Here is a 16,381-nt window from a genome sequence, read left to right as displayed (position 1 = left end):
AATGTAGTAGAATTGAAGTATTATGCTAGAGCAGTGAAGAATGTAGGATTTGCAATCTATCTGCCTAGTTTCAAACTCCAATCCTACCTTTTATTAACTGTATGACTTTGGGAAATTTATTAAAGTCTCAGTATCCTCACTGGTTAAGGTTTACTTAACAATAAAAGGGAACCAGGAAGATGTGTTTCATATAGAATGGATAAGAGAACAAAATGACATGAAGCAAAGAGAAAGAAAGTTGCATAGTGATTGGCATAATAAACCTTCAATAAATGGCAGCTATTATTATTGGCACTATTATAGATTCTGATGTCTTAATTGCTCAGAGTGGTACCAAATAATCTTATAAACTTATCATGGAAAGGCCTACTTTTCTCCAAATGCAGGTAGTTCTCCTCAGCTTGGGTCAAATTCTATGGGAAGTAGAAAGATAAAAATGTGAGCTTTGAATGTGCTTAGGAGATGGCTCCTGGAAAAAGTGGCATACACCTGCCAGTAGGATGCACAAGCTTGGGCATGAGTGCTTTAGGATGGGGAATGTCATGTTGTGACATTTTATTGACCAGTCAAGTGGGTGGTTCTTTTAAAAATTTGATAAGGGAACAATCACAAGAATAATAAATTCATTTTAGTTATGGGACATATAATCAAATTTGGCATTTAATTAATCTTAGAATATATTAGAAAGTGATGATCTATAGCAACTTTTGATCAGAAAACTTTTTCTGCAGAGGACCAGGTAATAAATTTGACTTTGTAGGCCTGGCCATAGTTATCTATAACAACTACTCAATTCTGGCATTGTAGTGTGAAAGTAGCCACAGATAATACATAATTATGGGCGTGTCTGTGTTCCAATAAAACTTTATTTACAAAACAGATGACAGGTTGGGTCTGGTCCATAGGCTACAGTTCTCCAAGCCCTTATCAATAGAAACTAAGCCTCTCTATTTGTATATTTACATCTCAGCAATCGTAATAACTAAAGCTAAGATATTCAAAGATAGGTTCTTGGTTAAGTTGGATCTGAAAAGAAAAAAAAAGGTCAAGTAAATAATCACATTTATTATAAATATTTTCTCATTATTTTTCTTTTCTTTTCCTTTCAATGTATCAATTGTTTGAAACATTTTATTATCTAACAGAAAACCAATACTTATTGACCTAGTCAGCAAATATTTATTGACCTACTGTGTGAAAAGCATTTTGTTAAGTGATAGAAACAGAAAAGCAAATCAGGGGAAAACGGGATGTTCAATAAGCTTATAGTTTGTAGGTAAAATAGTTATGTAAACATACAATTATAATTTGGCATAGTGTCCTATAATAGAGGTGTCCTATACACCAGCTAAACACCAGGCCCTGCCAGCTCTATTAACTTTTTTAGGATTTTATCTAGTTTTTTATAAAGCAGGTTCTTATTAGTTATCCCTTTTATACATATTGGTGTATATATATCAATTCCAATATCCCAATTCATCACACAACCACCACCACCCCTCCACTTTCCTCCGTTGGTGTCCATACGTTTGATCTCTACATCTGTGTCTCAATTTCTGCCCTGCAAACTGGTACATCTGCACCATTTTTCTAGGTTCCACATATATGTGGTAATATACGATATTTGTTTTTCTCTTTCTGACTTACTGCACTCTGTATGACAGTCTCTAGATCCATCCACGTCTCTACAAATGACCCAATTTTGTTCCTTTTTATGGCTCAATAATATTCCATTGTATATATGTACCACATTTCCTTTATCCATTCATCTGTTGATGGGCATTTAGGTTGCTTCCCTGACCTGGCTATTGTAAATAGAGCTGAAATGAACATTGGGGTGCATGTGTCTTTTTGAATTATGGTTTTCTCTGGGTATATGCAAAGTAGTGGGATTGCTGGATCATATGGTAATTCTATTTTTAGTTCTTTTAAGGAACATCCATACTGTTCTCCATAGTGGCTGTATCAATTTACATTCCCACCAACAGTGCATGAGGGTTCCCTTTTCTCCACACCCTCTCTAGCATTTGCTGTTTGTAGATGTTCTGATGATGCCCATTCTAACTGGTGTGAGGTGATACCTCATTGTAGTTTTAATTTGCATTTCTCTAAAATTTAGTGATGTTGAGCATCTTTTCATGTGCTTCTTGGCCATCTGTATGTCTTCTTTGTAGAAATGTCTATTTAGGTCTTCTGCCCATTTTTGGATTGGGTTGTTTGTTTTTTTTAATATTGAGCTGCATGAGCTGTTTATATATTTTGGAGATTAATCCCTTGTCCATTGATTCGTTTGCAAATATCTTCTCCCATTCTAAGGGTTGTCTTTTCATCTTGTTTGTCATTTCCTTTGCTGTGCAAAAGCTTTTAAGTTTCATTAGGTCCCATTTGCTTATTTTTGTTTTTATTTCCATTACTCTAGGAGGTGGATCAAAAAAGATCTCGCTGTGATTTATGTCAGAGTGTTCTTCCTATGTTTTCCTCTAAGAGTTTTATAGTGCCCGGTCTTATATTTAGGACTCTAATTCATTTTGAGTTTATTTTTGTGTATGGTGTTAGGGAGTGTTCTAATTTCATTATTTTACATGTAGCTGTCCAGTTTTCCTAACACCGTTATTGAAGAGACTTTCTTTTCTCCATTTATATCCTTGCCTCCTTTGTCATAGATTAGTTGACCATAGGTTTATCTCTGCGCTTTCTATCCTGTTCCATCGATGTATATTTCCGTTTTGGTGCAGGTACCATGTTGTCTTGATTACTGTAGCTTTGTAGTATAGTCTGAAGTCAGGGAGTCTGATTCCTCCAGCTCCATTTTTTTCCCTCAAGGCTGCTTTGGCTATTCAGGGTCTTTTGTGTCTCCATACAAATTTTAAGATTTTTTGTTCTAGTTCTGTAAAAGATTCCATTGGTAATTTGATAGGGATTGCATTGAATCTGTAGATTGCTTTGGGTAGCATAGTCATTTTCACAGTATTAATTCTTTCAATCCAAGAACATGGTATATCTCTCCATCTGTTTGTATCATCCTTAATTTCTTTTATCACTGTCTTATAGTTTTCTGTATACAGGTCTTTTGTCTCCCTGGGTAGGTTTATTCCTAGGTATTTTATTCTTTTTGTGGCAGTGGTAAATGAGAGGGTTTCCTTAATTTCTTTTTCAGATTTTTCATCCTTAGTGTGTAGGAATGCAACACATTTCTGTGAATTAATTTTGTATCCTGCAACTTTACCAGATTCATTGATTAGCTCTAGTAGTTTTCTGGTGGCATCTTTAGGATTCTCTATGTATAGTATCATGTCATCTGCAAGCAGTGACAGTTTTACTTCTTCTTTTCCAATTTGTATGCCTTTTATTTCTTTTTCTTCTCTGATTGCTGTGGCTAGGACTTCCAAAACTATGTTGAATAATAGTGGTGAGAGTGGACATCCTTGTCTTGTTCCTGATCTTAGAGGAAATGCTTTCAGTTTTTCACCATTGAGAATGATGTTTGCTGTGGGTTTGTCATATATGGCCTTTATCATGTTAAGGTAAGTTCCCTCTATGCCCACTTTCTGGAGAGTTTTTATCATAAATGGGTGTTGAATTTTGTTAAAAGTTTTTCTGCCTCTATTGAGATGATCCTATGATTTTTCTTCTTCAGTTTGTTAATATGATGTATCACATTGATTGACTTGCATATATTGAAGAATCCTTGCACCCCTGGGATAAATCCCACTTGGTCATGGTGTATGATCTTTTTAATGTGTTGTTGGATTCCATTTGCTAGTATTTTGTTGAGGATTTCTGCATCTATATTCATGAGTGATATTGGTCTGTAATTTTCTTTTTTGGTAGTATCTTTGTCTGGTTTTGGTATCAGGGTGATGGTGGCCTCACAGAATGAGTTTGGGAGTATTCCTTCCTCTGCAATTTTTTGGAAGAGTTTGAGAAGGATGGGGGTTAGCTCTTCTCTAAATATTTGATAGAATTCACCTGTGAAGCCATCTGGTCCTGGACTTTTGCATGTTGGAACATTTGTAATCACAGTTTCAATTTCATTATTTGTGATTGGTCTGTTCATATTTTCTATTTCTTCCTGGTTCAGTCTTGCAAGGTTATACCTTTCTAAGGATGTGTTCATTTCTTCCAGGTTGTCCATTTTTTGGCATAGAGTTGTTTGTACTAGTCTCTTAGGATACTTTGTATTTCTGCAGTGTCTGTTGTACCTTCTCCTTTTTCATTTTTAATTTTATTGAATTGAGTTGTCTCCCTCTTTTTCTTGATGAGTCTGGCTAATGGTTTATCAATTTTGTTTATCTTCTCAAAAAACCAGCTTTTAGTTTTATTGATCTTTGCTATTGTTTTCTTTGTTTCTATTTCATTTATTTCTGCTCTGATCTTTATGATTTCTTTCCTCCTACTAACTTTGGGTTTTGTTTGTTCTTCTATCTCTAATTTCTTTAGGTGTAAGGTTAGATTGTTTATTTGAGATTTTTCTTGTTTCTTGAAGTAGGCTTGTTTTGCTATAAGCTTCCCCCTTAGAACTGCTTTTGCTGCATCCCATAGGTTTTGGATCATAGTGTTTTTGTTGTAATTTGTTCTCTAGGTATTTTTTGATTTCCTCTTTGATTTCTTCAGTGATCTCTTGGTTATTCAGTAACGTATTGTTCAGCCTCCATGTGTTTGTGTTTTTTATGGTTTTTGCTCTGTAACTGATTTCTAATCTCATAGCTTTTTGGGCAGACAAGATGCTTGATAATTTCAATTATCTTAAATTTACTGAGACTTGATTTGTGACCCAAGATGTGATCTATCCTGGAGAATAGATAGATCTTCCGTGTGCACTTGAGGAGAAAGTGTAATCTGCTGTTTTTGGATGGAATGTCCTATAAATATGAATTAAATAAATCTGGTCTATTGTGTCATCTAAAGCTTGTGTTTCCTTATTAATTTTCTGTTGGGATGATCTGTCCATTGGTGTAAGTGAGGTGTTAAAATCCCCCACTATTATTGTGTTACTGTTGATTTCCTCTTTTAGAGCTGTTAGCAGTTGCCTTATGTATTGAGGTGCTCCTATGTTGCGTGAATATATATTTATAATTGTTATATCTTCTTCTTGGATTGATCCCTTGATCATTATGTAGTGTCCTTTCTTGTCTCTTGTAACATTCTTTATTTTAAAGTCTATTCTATCTGATATGAGTTTTGCTACTCCAGCTTTCTTTTGATTTCCATTTGCATTGAATACCTTTTTCCATCCCCTCACTTTCAGTCTGTATGTGTCCCTAGGTCTGAAGTGGGTCTCTTGTAGACAGCATATAGATGGGTCTTGTTTTTGTATCCTTTCAGCGAGCCTGTGTCTTTTGGTTGGAGCATTGAATCCATTCATGTTTAAGGTAATTATCGGTATGTATGTTCCTATGACCATTTTCTTAATTGTTTTGGGTTTGGTTTTGTAGGTCCTTTTCTTCTCTTGTGTTTCCCACTTAGAAAGTTCCTTTTGCATTTGTTGTAGAGCTGGTTTGGTGGTGCTGAATTCTCTTAGCTTTTGCTTGTCTGTAAAGCTTTTGATTTCTCCATCGAATCTCAGTGAGATCCTTGCTGGGTAGAGTAATCATGATTGTAGGTTCTTCTGTCATCATTTTGCATATATCAGGCCACTCCCTTCTGGCTTGTAGAGATTCTGCTGAGAAATCAGCTGTTAACCTTATGGGAGTCCCCTTGTATATTATTTGTCATTTTTTCCTTGTTGCTTTCAATACTTTTTCTTTGTCTTTAATTTTTGTCAGTTTGATTACTATGTGTCTTGGCATGTTTCTCCTTGGGTTTATCCTGCCTGGGACTCTCTGAGCTTCCTGGACTTGGGTGGTATTTCCTTTCCCATGTTAGGGAAGTTCTCGTCTATAATCTCTTCAAATATTTTCTTGGGTCCTTTCTCTCTCTCTTCTCCTTCTGGGACCCCTATAATGTGAATGTTTTTGCATTTAATTTTGTCCCAGATGTCTCTTAGGCTGTCTTCATTTCTTTTCATTCTTTTTTCTTTATTCTGTTCTGCGGAGGTGAATTCCACCATTCTGTCTTCCCGGTCACTTATCCTTTCTTCTGTCTCAATTATTCTGCTATTGATTCCTTCCAGTGCATTTTCATTTCAGTTATTGTATTGTTCATCTATGTTTGTTTGTTCTTTAATTCTTCTAGGTCTTTGTTAAACATTTCTTGCATCTTCTCGATCTTTGCCTCCATTCTCCCCCCCCCCCCCCCCCCCCCCCGAGGTCCTGGGTCATCTTCATTATCATTATTCTGAATTCTTTTTCTGGAAGATTTCCTATCTCCACTTCATTTAGTTGTTTTTGTGGCATTTTATCTTGTTCCTTCATCTGGTACATAGCCCTCTGCCTTTTCCTCTTGTCTGTCTTTCTGTGAATGTGGTTTTTGTTCTACAGGCTGCAGGATTGTAGTTCTTCTTGCTTCTGCTGTCTGCCCTCTGGTGGATGAGGCCATCTAGAGGATTGTGTAAGTTTCCTGATGGGAGGGACTGGTGGTGGATAGAACTGGGTGTTGCCCTAATAGGCAGAGCTCAGTAAAACTTTAATCTGCTTTTCTGCTGATGGCTGGGGCTGGGTTCCCTCCCTGTTGGCTGTTTGTCCTGAGGTGACCCAACACTAGAGTGTACCCGGCTCTTTGTTGGGGCTAATGGTGGACTTGGGAGGGCTCACGCCAAGAAGTACTTCCGGGAACTTCTGCTGCCAGTGTCCTTGTCCTCATGGTGAACCACAGCCACCCACTGCCTCTGCAGGATACCCTCCAACAGTAGCAGGTAGGTCTGGTTCAGTCTCCTATGGGGTCACTGCTCCTTCCCCTGGGTCCTGATGCACACACTTCTTTGTGTGTGCCCTCCAAGAGTGGAGTTTCTGTTTCCCCCAGTCCTGTTGAATTCCTGCAATGAAATCCCGCTAGCCTTCAAAGTCTGATTCTCTAGGAATTCCTCCTCCAGTTGGTGGACCCCCAGGTTGGGAAGCCTGACGTGGGGCTCAGAACCTTCACTCCAGTCAGTGGACTTCTGTGGTATAATTGTTCTCCCCTTTGTGAGTCACCCACCCAGCAGTTATGGGATTTGATTTTATTGTGCTTATGCCCCTCCTACCATTTCACTGTGGCTTCTCTTTCTTTGGATGTGGGGTATCTTTTTTGGTGAGTTCCAGTGTCTTCCTATTGATGATTGTTCAGCAGTTAGTTGTGATTCTGGTGCTCTCACAAGAGGGAGTGAGCGCACATCCTTTTACTGCACCATCTTGAACGAATCTCCTGCTAGCTCTATTTTCTAGTATGAAACTATTTCTTCTGTCTTTCACTAAGTAGTTTCATAAGGTTAGTAACATGGGGGCAATTTTACAATAACAAGGACACATCATCCATAATAAAAACTTAGGTAATGTTCTGTTAATTGGATTGGCTTTGCTGATTCAGTTTCTTGGGACCTCCCACATATCTCAGGAAAGATAATAAATTTGGGGGAAAAAGGATTCATTTGGGGCATGAGGAGCAAAAATTGAAACACCCTTTAGGCATGTGTGCTACATCATTGTTTCCATTTTTTTACATCTAACAAGTTAGGGGAGAGAGAAAGGGAGGGAACTAGCAGCAGTCAACAGTAGTTGATAATTTCTTATTTGCAAAATAATGCCATTATAAACAAAATTGTCTGATTCTTTCACCATCTTTGCATAAAACAAACACTATTTTAACATCAAAATTATCAGGAAAGATATAAACTATCTGGTATAATATAATCTGTCTGAAAAATTACTATATTGTCTTTTTTCCCTCTCAGGCAAACAGGTGAAAATTTCATTGCAGATTTTTATCAACCCACCACAGATCAGATGTGGGAACTCGGGGACTAGATTTCAAACATGGACAGGATCTGCATAGTCTCCATCAGCATGGCAGTGTTTTGTAGGTGATTCAGGAAACTCTCCTGGCACTGATTCAGAGAGGGCACATTCAGTGCCTTTTTTGTAACGGACGTGGCCAGAGGGGTTGAGATGTAATCAGTGAAGATGGTGTTTATAATGCACAGGGTGAGTCCTTTTGGATGTCCTGTCATCAAGTGTGTAGCTTCCCCTATTTCAGTGACGAGGTCAGTGACAGGAATTGGCAAATCTGATCTTATCCCCAGATCCCCCAGTTTTAACTTCCATTGCCTTTGCTGCTGCCACAGAGTAACTTTTGAAACTAGCGCCTCATAATTGAACGTGAGGCCAGCTGCTATGATGATTACTCCTGCAGACAACATGGCATCTTCAAGAGAGGGAGATATGAGTCCAGCCTCTTGGCTAAGGTACTCCTTAGGTTATAGGCTCATACTAAGACATTGTTCTCAAAGCATTGTTCTCCATGTCAGGGTGGCTGGCTTAGAAGCTGGCTTGGGCAAAAGCCACACGTGCCAGAACAGTCCTCCTTTCACAACAGCCTGCACCATAGTGCTGGGCCTGGATCACGTGCCAGATCCTCCCCTGCTCCCTCTCTGCCACGCTAGACTTAACTTGGTCACCCTAATCTGCTCAAACTCCAAAGCATCTTGGGCAAAACTATCTCAATTCATCAGAAAACGTCTAATAATATTGACATTCAGAATGAAAGTGGCCAGGATCTCTAGTTTTTCCCTTCCACTTGGCTCCCTAATCCCTACATAAAACATAATCACCTTCTTCCCAGAGAGGGACTCTGATCCAAAGGCAGTGTTTTTCAAGGTACAAATGGTTCCTTTTCACCATTCAGCACAGCAGTGATCGCAAAATTAACTTACATCTGCATAATGAAGGGGGAAATTCATACATGACACAGGACAATACGATTTGCTTTGAGGTGATTTTCTGTCTTACATTGTCTAGGAATGCCAGGCAGCCTTTAAATAACAACTCCTCTCACTTTAGTTCCACTTAGCTTGATCCCTTGTTAATTTGGTTTATTATTCAACCAAAATGTAAGCCAGTTACTCACATTTTTCATTTAATGGTACACTTTTTAATGAGTGTATATAATTGTCATTTCACTTGACTGTAGCTTCATATTCTTAAATGTGGCTATCATTGCATTAAAATGTTTGCCTACAAGCTGAAAACTGTGCTTTAATATAATTTTTTACAAAGTGCTTTGAGCTCTTCAGTTTGACAGGAAAACAGAAATCCAGATGATTATTTCTTTTACAGTTTTAAAAAATGTCGACACAGTCTAATTTTATTTAATTGACAAGATAAAGAGCAATGCTTGTATGGTCAGTGAAGACTTCTGTACGGAATTTGAACAAATATTTAGGTTGTAACAGTTGTAACTTTCTCCATTACAAATTCTATGAACTCTCGAGGCATCAGTATTTCTCCATTCCTTTCTAGCTTCTTGGGACATTACAAGAAGAAAGACAAGGTGAGAGGATGTAGAAACAATTGAGTATATGGGTCACAAAACTAAAATCTGCCTACTTCATAGGATGAAAGGGAAGGAAAGAAATAAAATCTCACCAAAAGTTAAAACAGTAATTAGGGAGCAGCTCTTCAGAGAAAGAGATAAAAGTAAATGGCAGAAAGGCCAAGGGAAGCTGAGTGCTTAGAACTGGCAGAGGTGCTCCAAGGCTTGGAGTGATTGGCTCAAAGAGAGCACAACATTAAAGGAGGCTTTGAAAACACCTCAAATGCAGAATGAAAAAGGATAGCTAAGCAGGGATTACTTTATCTTGAGGAAGGACATGTTTTATTTATGTCTATATAAACAGATATAAAAAGTTATATCACTTCGCTTGTTTCTTTTTCTTGTTAGGAACAACGCTGTTTTGTAAAGATGGACCCTGGGCTTGGCTTGAGCAGATCAGATGGTCTGACCCTGATTTACTCGAAAGAAATTCTTGAAGCATAAGGCAAGAAAGATGGTATTCAGGGTGCTTGAAAAGAATGGCGACTAATCCATGGCCCTATAAACTGTGGAGTTGTGGGAAATGTTACAGGTAAATGAAAGGCATGATCCATGTAAGCTCGATGAATCTGAGCTAGAAAATGGGAGAACTGGAAGGAGATGAGTAATGGAATCAAATATGAGACTTTCCTCCTCTCTCCCAAATTATTATTTTTAATTCTTCTTTTCTTGCATGCTTCCAAACAGCTCAGTGCTGTGTTTCTAATATATTCCTTGAGTGGGATTGTCCTCCTGATTGTTTTTTCTGCTGGCTGTATTGCAGGAGGGATGAAGCATCAGGCCCTAAAATATACCTTCCTTGATTCCCACCCTCAGTCATAAGTCCTCAGAAAACTTAAAAGGTGAATGTGTATTTGTTCCTTACTGTAGCCTAAAAGCTCAAGACAATCACTTTTCTTAACCAAGCGTCTCTTTCTGGCCAATTGGTGCTGGTGCATATTTCTACCACAATAGTTCTCACATGGAATCAATCTCATAAATCAATATAATTCCAACCCAACCCATATCACTACCACCACGACTGTCACTACTTCTTCTACCATGGTGGCAACCATTACGATTAGCTGACATTTACCAAGCGCTTGCTATATGTTGAGCACTACATTCAAACTTTTCTATACATTAACTCATTAAACTTTACAGTAATCCTCTAAGATAGATGCCCAAATTCATATAGCAAGAAGCTCTCAGAGCAAGAACTCAAACTTTGATCTGATCTTTCATTATATTATGCAACCTTGTTATTTGAAGCCTTGGGTATTTGTTTTCTCTGTCAGTACTGCCTGACCTCTTTCCCCTAAACCATCTCTCCCTTACTGCTTCCATCTGCTGCAGGTTGCTCTCTCTGAGAGGAGCATTCCACAAAGTCCTGGGGCCCTGAGGGTGGGAGCTTTTACTTAGCTGAAGGGGTCTGCATCTGTGGCTGAAAGATGGGTGTTTTGAACATCTGTGCAATGTTGTTATCGTGTGTTTCTCTCTTATTATGGCTTGCTGAAGAAGATCACAGTCTACTAGGGCTCTGTGACTCTGGTGGGTACCCCAGCCAGATCGTCAGTGTGATATTCCCTGTGGTCTCTTCCTTCATCAATTGTAGACCTTCTGTGGTCTTATGGGATGGCAGAGAACACATCAGTCTGCATCTCTAAGTGAAATGTCTCTCCTGCATAAGTCTACATTGTACCGTAACTATAGAAAGTAGTGAATCCTTACTTTGTTGAACTACTGAGAGTGGGTTTCTTTGTTACAGTAGCTGGTATTACTTATCCAAACTAATACATCGCTGTACTGGTCTTACTTATCATAGTAATAAGGATGATACTTATTACTTCCTTTCATCCTTACACATTTTAATAAAAGCTTTGGCTTTCACCAGGATGAAAATAATAAAATAAGGGAAGAAAAGAGGGGATATGAAAAGGAGAAAAGAAGGAAAGAAGTGAGGGGAAAATAACAAAATAAAAGAGGGAAGGAAGAAGGATTGGTATTTAGATATATCATTTTGATAAGAAAAAAGACGTACAGTAGTTGCACCAGTCCCATCTCTGGATACATGTTCCAGGTCTTGTTTGTACAACATTGTGGTTTGTGGCTCACAGATAGGGATATCAACCAAGAGACAGATACACATGGACTGTCTTCCAAAACCACCAAGCAATACTTTAATTCTCAGTGGACACTGACTGAGTGTCTTACAAACTTAACTCAATTTTGACACTGTGTATCTGGTGAGAACATCAGATCCCACAAGTCAAAACGTTTAGTTTCACAAGACTGCCCCTACTTCAGATGCCAACTGCAAATCCAGGTTGTCACTTACACTCCTGATGGACTGGCTATAAACCAGAGATTCCCATGATCCCCTTCTCAGCTTTGATATTTGTTAGGATGGCTCACAAAGCTCAGGGAAACATTTACATTTACCATTTTATTATCAAGGATATTATAAGGGATACAGATGAACAGCTAGATGAAAAGGTACACAGGGCAAGGTCTGGAAAGTTCCCAAGTGCAAGAGCTTATGTCCCTGGGGTGTTCTATGTCCTGGCCATGTGGATGTATTCATGAACTCAGAAGTTCATCAAATCTCATTATGCAAGTGTTTTCACAGAACTTAACCTGCAGCCCACCTCCCTTTCCCCTTTCCAGAGGTTGGTGGGTGCAGCTGAAAGTCCCAGTCTTCTAATCATTGGATCTTTCTGGTGACCAGCCGCATTCTAAGGCTATCTAGAGGCCCCATTTTAAGTCACTTCATGAACCTAAACCCAAGTGTGCTCAAAAGGGGCTCCTTATAAATAACAAAAGACACTCCTATCCCTCAGGAAATTCCAGTAATTTTTTAGGAGCTTTGTGCCAGGAACTGGGGAAAAAGTCCAAATGTATTTCTTAATATACCAGAGGTCACCATTTCTAGAACATGCTCCTCTGGCTTTTGAGCTCTTATTCTTCCTGAGAGCTATCACTCTTCTCCCCATTCCTCTAGGAACATATTTTCTTCTTTTTTTAAAACAAATTTTACCTTTTGTTTAATGACCACTTTAATCATAATCACTTTAATCTTCAGAAATGATTTTAATACACATTGATTTTTCTCTATCATCTCACATTTTGTCTTTCCTCAATCATTTAGTCAATTAGCCACATATTATTTTGCTTGATATTATTCTTATTTCTATATATATAGTTTATGCAGATAGATTGAAAGCTCCTTGAGGCCTGAGAGGGTGTCTTGTTCTTCTTTATTCATAGGGGTATCAGGCATAATATAGATGCTGGATAATTAATAGATTTCCATAATTATTATTTGAAGACAGGTTCCTATCTATCATGATTATGTAATACCTTAACATGTTTACATGTTCATGAAAATTAAATATGAGGCAATGGTTTATAATAGTGAAGGAACTCATTAGAAAATTCATGAATCATGATTCTCAGGATAAGATTTCTGTTATTTTAAGAGTGATGTGATATTGGGACCACAACTTTCATTTTGTTTAAATATAAACAATTCTATAGACCTGTATAGTCTTTGTAGCTCATTAGAGACATTAATAGTGCCAAGGAAGGCAGCCAACGTAGCTCAAATAAACAAATGATTAGAGATGACAACCAAAATTTAAACCAAGCTCTCATGGCTCTCTTCACCCCTCTGCACTTTGTTCTCTGTTCTATTACCTGTAACATACATGCATTCATACAGTACCATTCACAGATGCTGCTTCTATTCAGCATAGAATAGCTTTACATTTTTAAAGGATATTATTGTGTATATCCATAGGTACAGGTTTCCGAAAACTTCCTACAAAATTATCATCATATTAACAAAGCAAAACTTCCTACCTCTATTTTGTACCTTGCTTTATCAGTCAGCATGGAAGCTTTTTAGGTTTGTAGGTCAATGGAGTAGAAGAAAACACAAGACCAGGAAAAGAGAGGCAACCAGGAGCTGGAGGGTACCTGGGGAAAAGGAGTGGAGAGTGGAGTTGAAGTTTGCACCCTGGCCAACAAGGTCCATGAGGGTGATAGCATTTCAGAAGCTGCTGACAATTCTACGGCTTTCTTTTAACTTAAAAGCAGAAAACAATGTCTGGCCAAAAGTGCTATTTCAATTTAAGTGTGTGAATGGGAGACATTATGTCCACATCATATTAATTTGGGATGTGCTATGTAAAGAAAAATGGAAAGAGTCCCATTTTCTCTTCTTACGCCCCTGAGTTTCTTAATCTATTTTTAGCTTTTGTCCTTTCAGCTCAGCCAGGAGCTGCCTTGAGACTCAGTCTATGGAAATGTGCTGGGCTCTGAACTGAGCTGTAAAGAATGAAGGTGAAGTTTTGAGCTGCTAGATTCATGGCTGGGGTTTTTACACACACATAAAATATGAATCTCAGTTGTATACAAAGCTGAACCCATCGTGCCAAAAAGATCCCAGTCAAGCAGGCCTGTAAAATGAAATCCTCTTGGACTAATTTAAGGAGACCTGAGTGATATAAATTGTGGCCTGCTCAAATGCAGGAAAAAAAAAAAAAATTCCAACTTGAACACATGCTTCTCTCTTGGTGCCGTTGGCAGCCCTGGTGTATGAGCAATGGGAGCGAAAAACAGACCCAGAAGTTAGATCTCGATTCATTTTCCAAATAACTCTGCAGCTCCCTGTTTATACTGGTCTTGTGGGCCTAATGAAACCCTCTCCACTGAGAATTTAATACACAGATAAACTTTTCAATAAATAAATGGCTCTGAGTTGGCTCAACGCTAATGCCTTTCAGTATGGTTTAGCCACTTCTCTGGAATTGGTATGCATAGAAGGAAAATGCTCGTAAAACCATTCCCGATAAAAGAATTAATTCACACAGAACACTGAGCCGGAACCTCTGCCTATCAGACTGAGATTTCTCTATTTTATTTCGATTTTTCACTAACCATCTTAGAGGTCTTTTGTTATCTGACTAGGTACAAACGCTCAAGGTCCCTCTGACCTTCTTAAGCAGGCACTTAAATGGCTATTAGAGCAATTAAATACTGTTGTATGTAAAAAGATTTCAATATCTGTTTAGGAGATTTCACATAGTAGAAGGAGATGCACTGCAAATAACATGTGTAACCTTGAGGATGAGTTTCATTTGAAACAACATTCAAGCTCTTATCTCATATAAGAAATTAACTTGTTAGGATTTGAGAAGTGCATCGTCTTCATACACTGGGAGAGAGGATCTGCTCTTTTCCGTAGAAGATAGAAAATAATTTCTGTGACTGTCATTTAGTTAAGTTTTTAGACAAAGATACTTCTATCAAGTCACCATGTATTAATTTAAAAATATTTTTTCTATTTAAAAAGATTTTAACAAATATTGTTTGAGCATTAGCCAGTGTTCAGAGCGTTCATAATATTCCAGACCATGATCCTTTCCTCAGTAAGTCAATTAATGTACAGAGAAGACAGCATAGTCATGAATATTTTATCAAAAATTAGATTTCCACTTTCTTGTGGTACACATGAGAATCTTAGAAATCAAAATATGCTTTTCTTTTCAGTTTCAAAAGCAACAAAAACCTACAACTTTGTGCAAATTGATGTGGCTTATTTCTCCAAGTGTTGGGTAAATTGCTCTCTTCCAACCTCACATCATTATAAGAGAGAATGATTAATGTTGTAATCAATTTATAAGGGGTTCATAAGTATTAAAACAAAAGTGTAATAGAAAGTAGACACTGTTTCAAGAAACTGTTTTATGAAACACTGAAAAATATGAAAAATTTTTAACATAATATATAAACGGTTATAATTTTTCTTTTTTTTGCTGTCTAAGGAAACAATTTTCCAAAAGAAAATATGAATCTCCAATGTATCGTCATAATATTGTTATAACATAAAGATAGTTTAGTAAGCCAAATAAGAATTTTCAGGAACTGTTTGCTACTGAGATGTGTGCTATGTAAATCCAAAGAGAGCATTGCAAATAGATCCTCTAAAAGAGAATCGATATTTTTTTTCTTTGAGAGTCTCTCTCAAATGTCAAAAGTTCTCCTGTTTCTAGTTTCTATAAGAAAAGATTTTATTTTCTAATATACTTAATCAAAACTTAACTCTAGTGGTTACTATTTTTATAAGGTTATTCTAATAGGACCTTTTACAAAAATGATGGGCCTGAGCTCTGAAGTTCAGAATGTCAGGCCTGGAAATTTACTATAGCTTCAGGGCAAAGCCGGCCTTATTCTGGGGCAGAAATGGGTGCCAGAGTGATCAGAGGCATACTAAGGTCTTAGAATTCAAATCTTTCTGTCAACCTAATATTACTACAGAGCTTGAATCTGGTGTTAATGATTTCTTTTTATGCTTTGGCCAGGAATGGCAATAGATTTCACTTCATTTTCCAATGTTGGCAGTGGCCGCTGGGACTGCATGTTTAAGGTTGTTTGACTGCTACAAAGATCAATGGAAAAGAGTAATACGATTGTTTAACAATGTCTGTCGTGGGTCAGGGCTAGATTGTACTGTATCTGACAACGTTCTGGGTTATCAATTTGGCCATATAAAGCATAAATACCTCCTAGGAGGGTATTTACTATGCCTATTATTTCGTCTTTGGAATCCTTTTTTTTGGGTAAGCATATTTATACATATGTACACATGGATACTTGTTTATATATATTAACAAACATGGATAATTATAGATACTGGGAATATATAAATACATGTATTTATATTTTCACACAGATTGTGAGTGTAGAGCTCAATGAAATTTTACAAAGTGAACATAGTAATATAATTACCACTCAGAATGAATATCAGAATAGAAACAAAATATTACCAGCACCTCAGAAGCTCCTTGTCCCTTCATAGTCATTATTTACTCCCCTCCCCAATAACAACATATTTTGACTTTTAACACCTTCTATTAGATTTGCCTGCTTTAAAATGTACGTTAATGAAACCATA

At 37.5% G+C, this 16,381-nt stretch overlaps 1 long non-coding RNA gene across 1 annotated transcript in view; it reads left to right on the top strand.

Moving 5' to 3' along the window:
- Nucleotides 1–11,121, top strand: part of LOC307177557 — a 202,683-nt gene extending 191,562 nt beyond the window's left edge. Inside the window, exon 4 of the long non-coding RNA XR_013825064.1 lies at nt 9,793–11,121. This is a non-coding gene — a long non-coding RNA (uncharacterized lncRNA). The remainder of the gene's footprint in view (nt 1–9,792) is intronic.
- The last annotated feature ends 5,260 nt before the right edge of the window (nt 11,122–16,381 follow it).

Source organism: Stenella coeruleoalba, assembly GCF_951394435.1.
Source record: "Stenella coeruleoalba genome assembly, chromosome: 1".
In the NCBI taxonomy this organism is placed as follows: Eukaryota; Metazoa; Chordata; class Mammalia; order Artiodactyla; family Delphinidae; genus Stenella; species Stenella coeruleoalba.
Note: the sequence above shows the minus strand (reverse complement) of the source record. Positions and strands in the feature narration are given on the sequence as shown.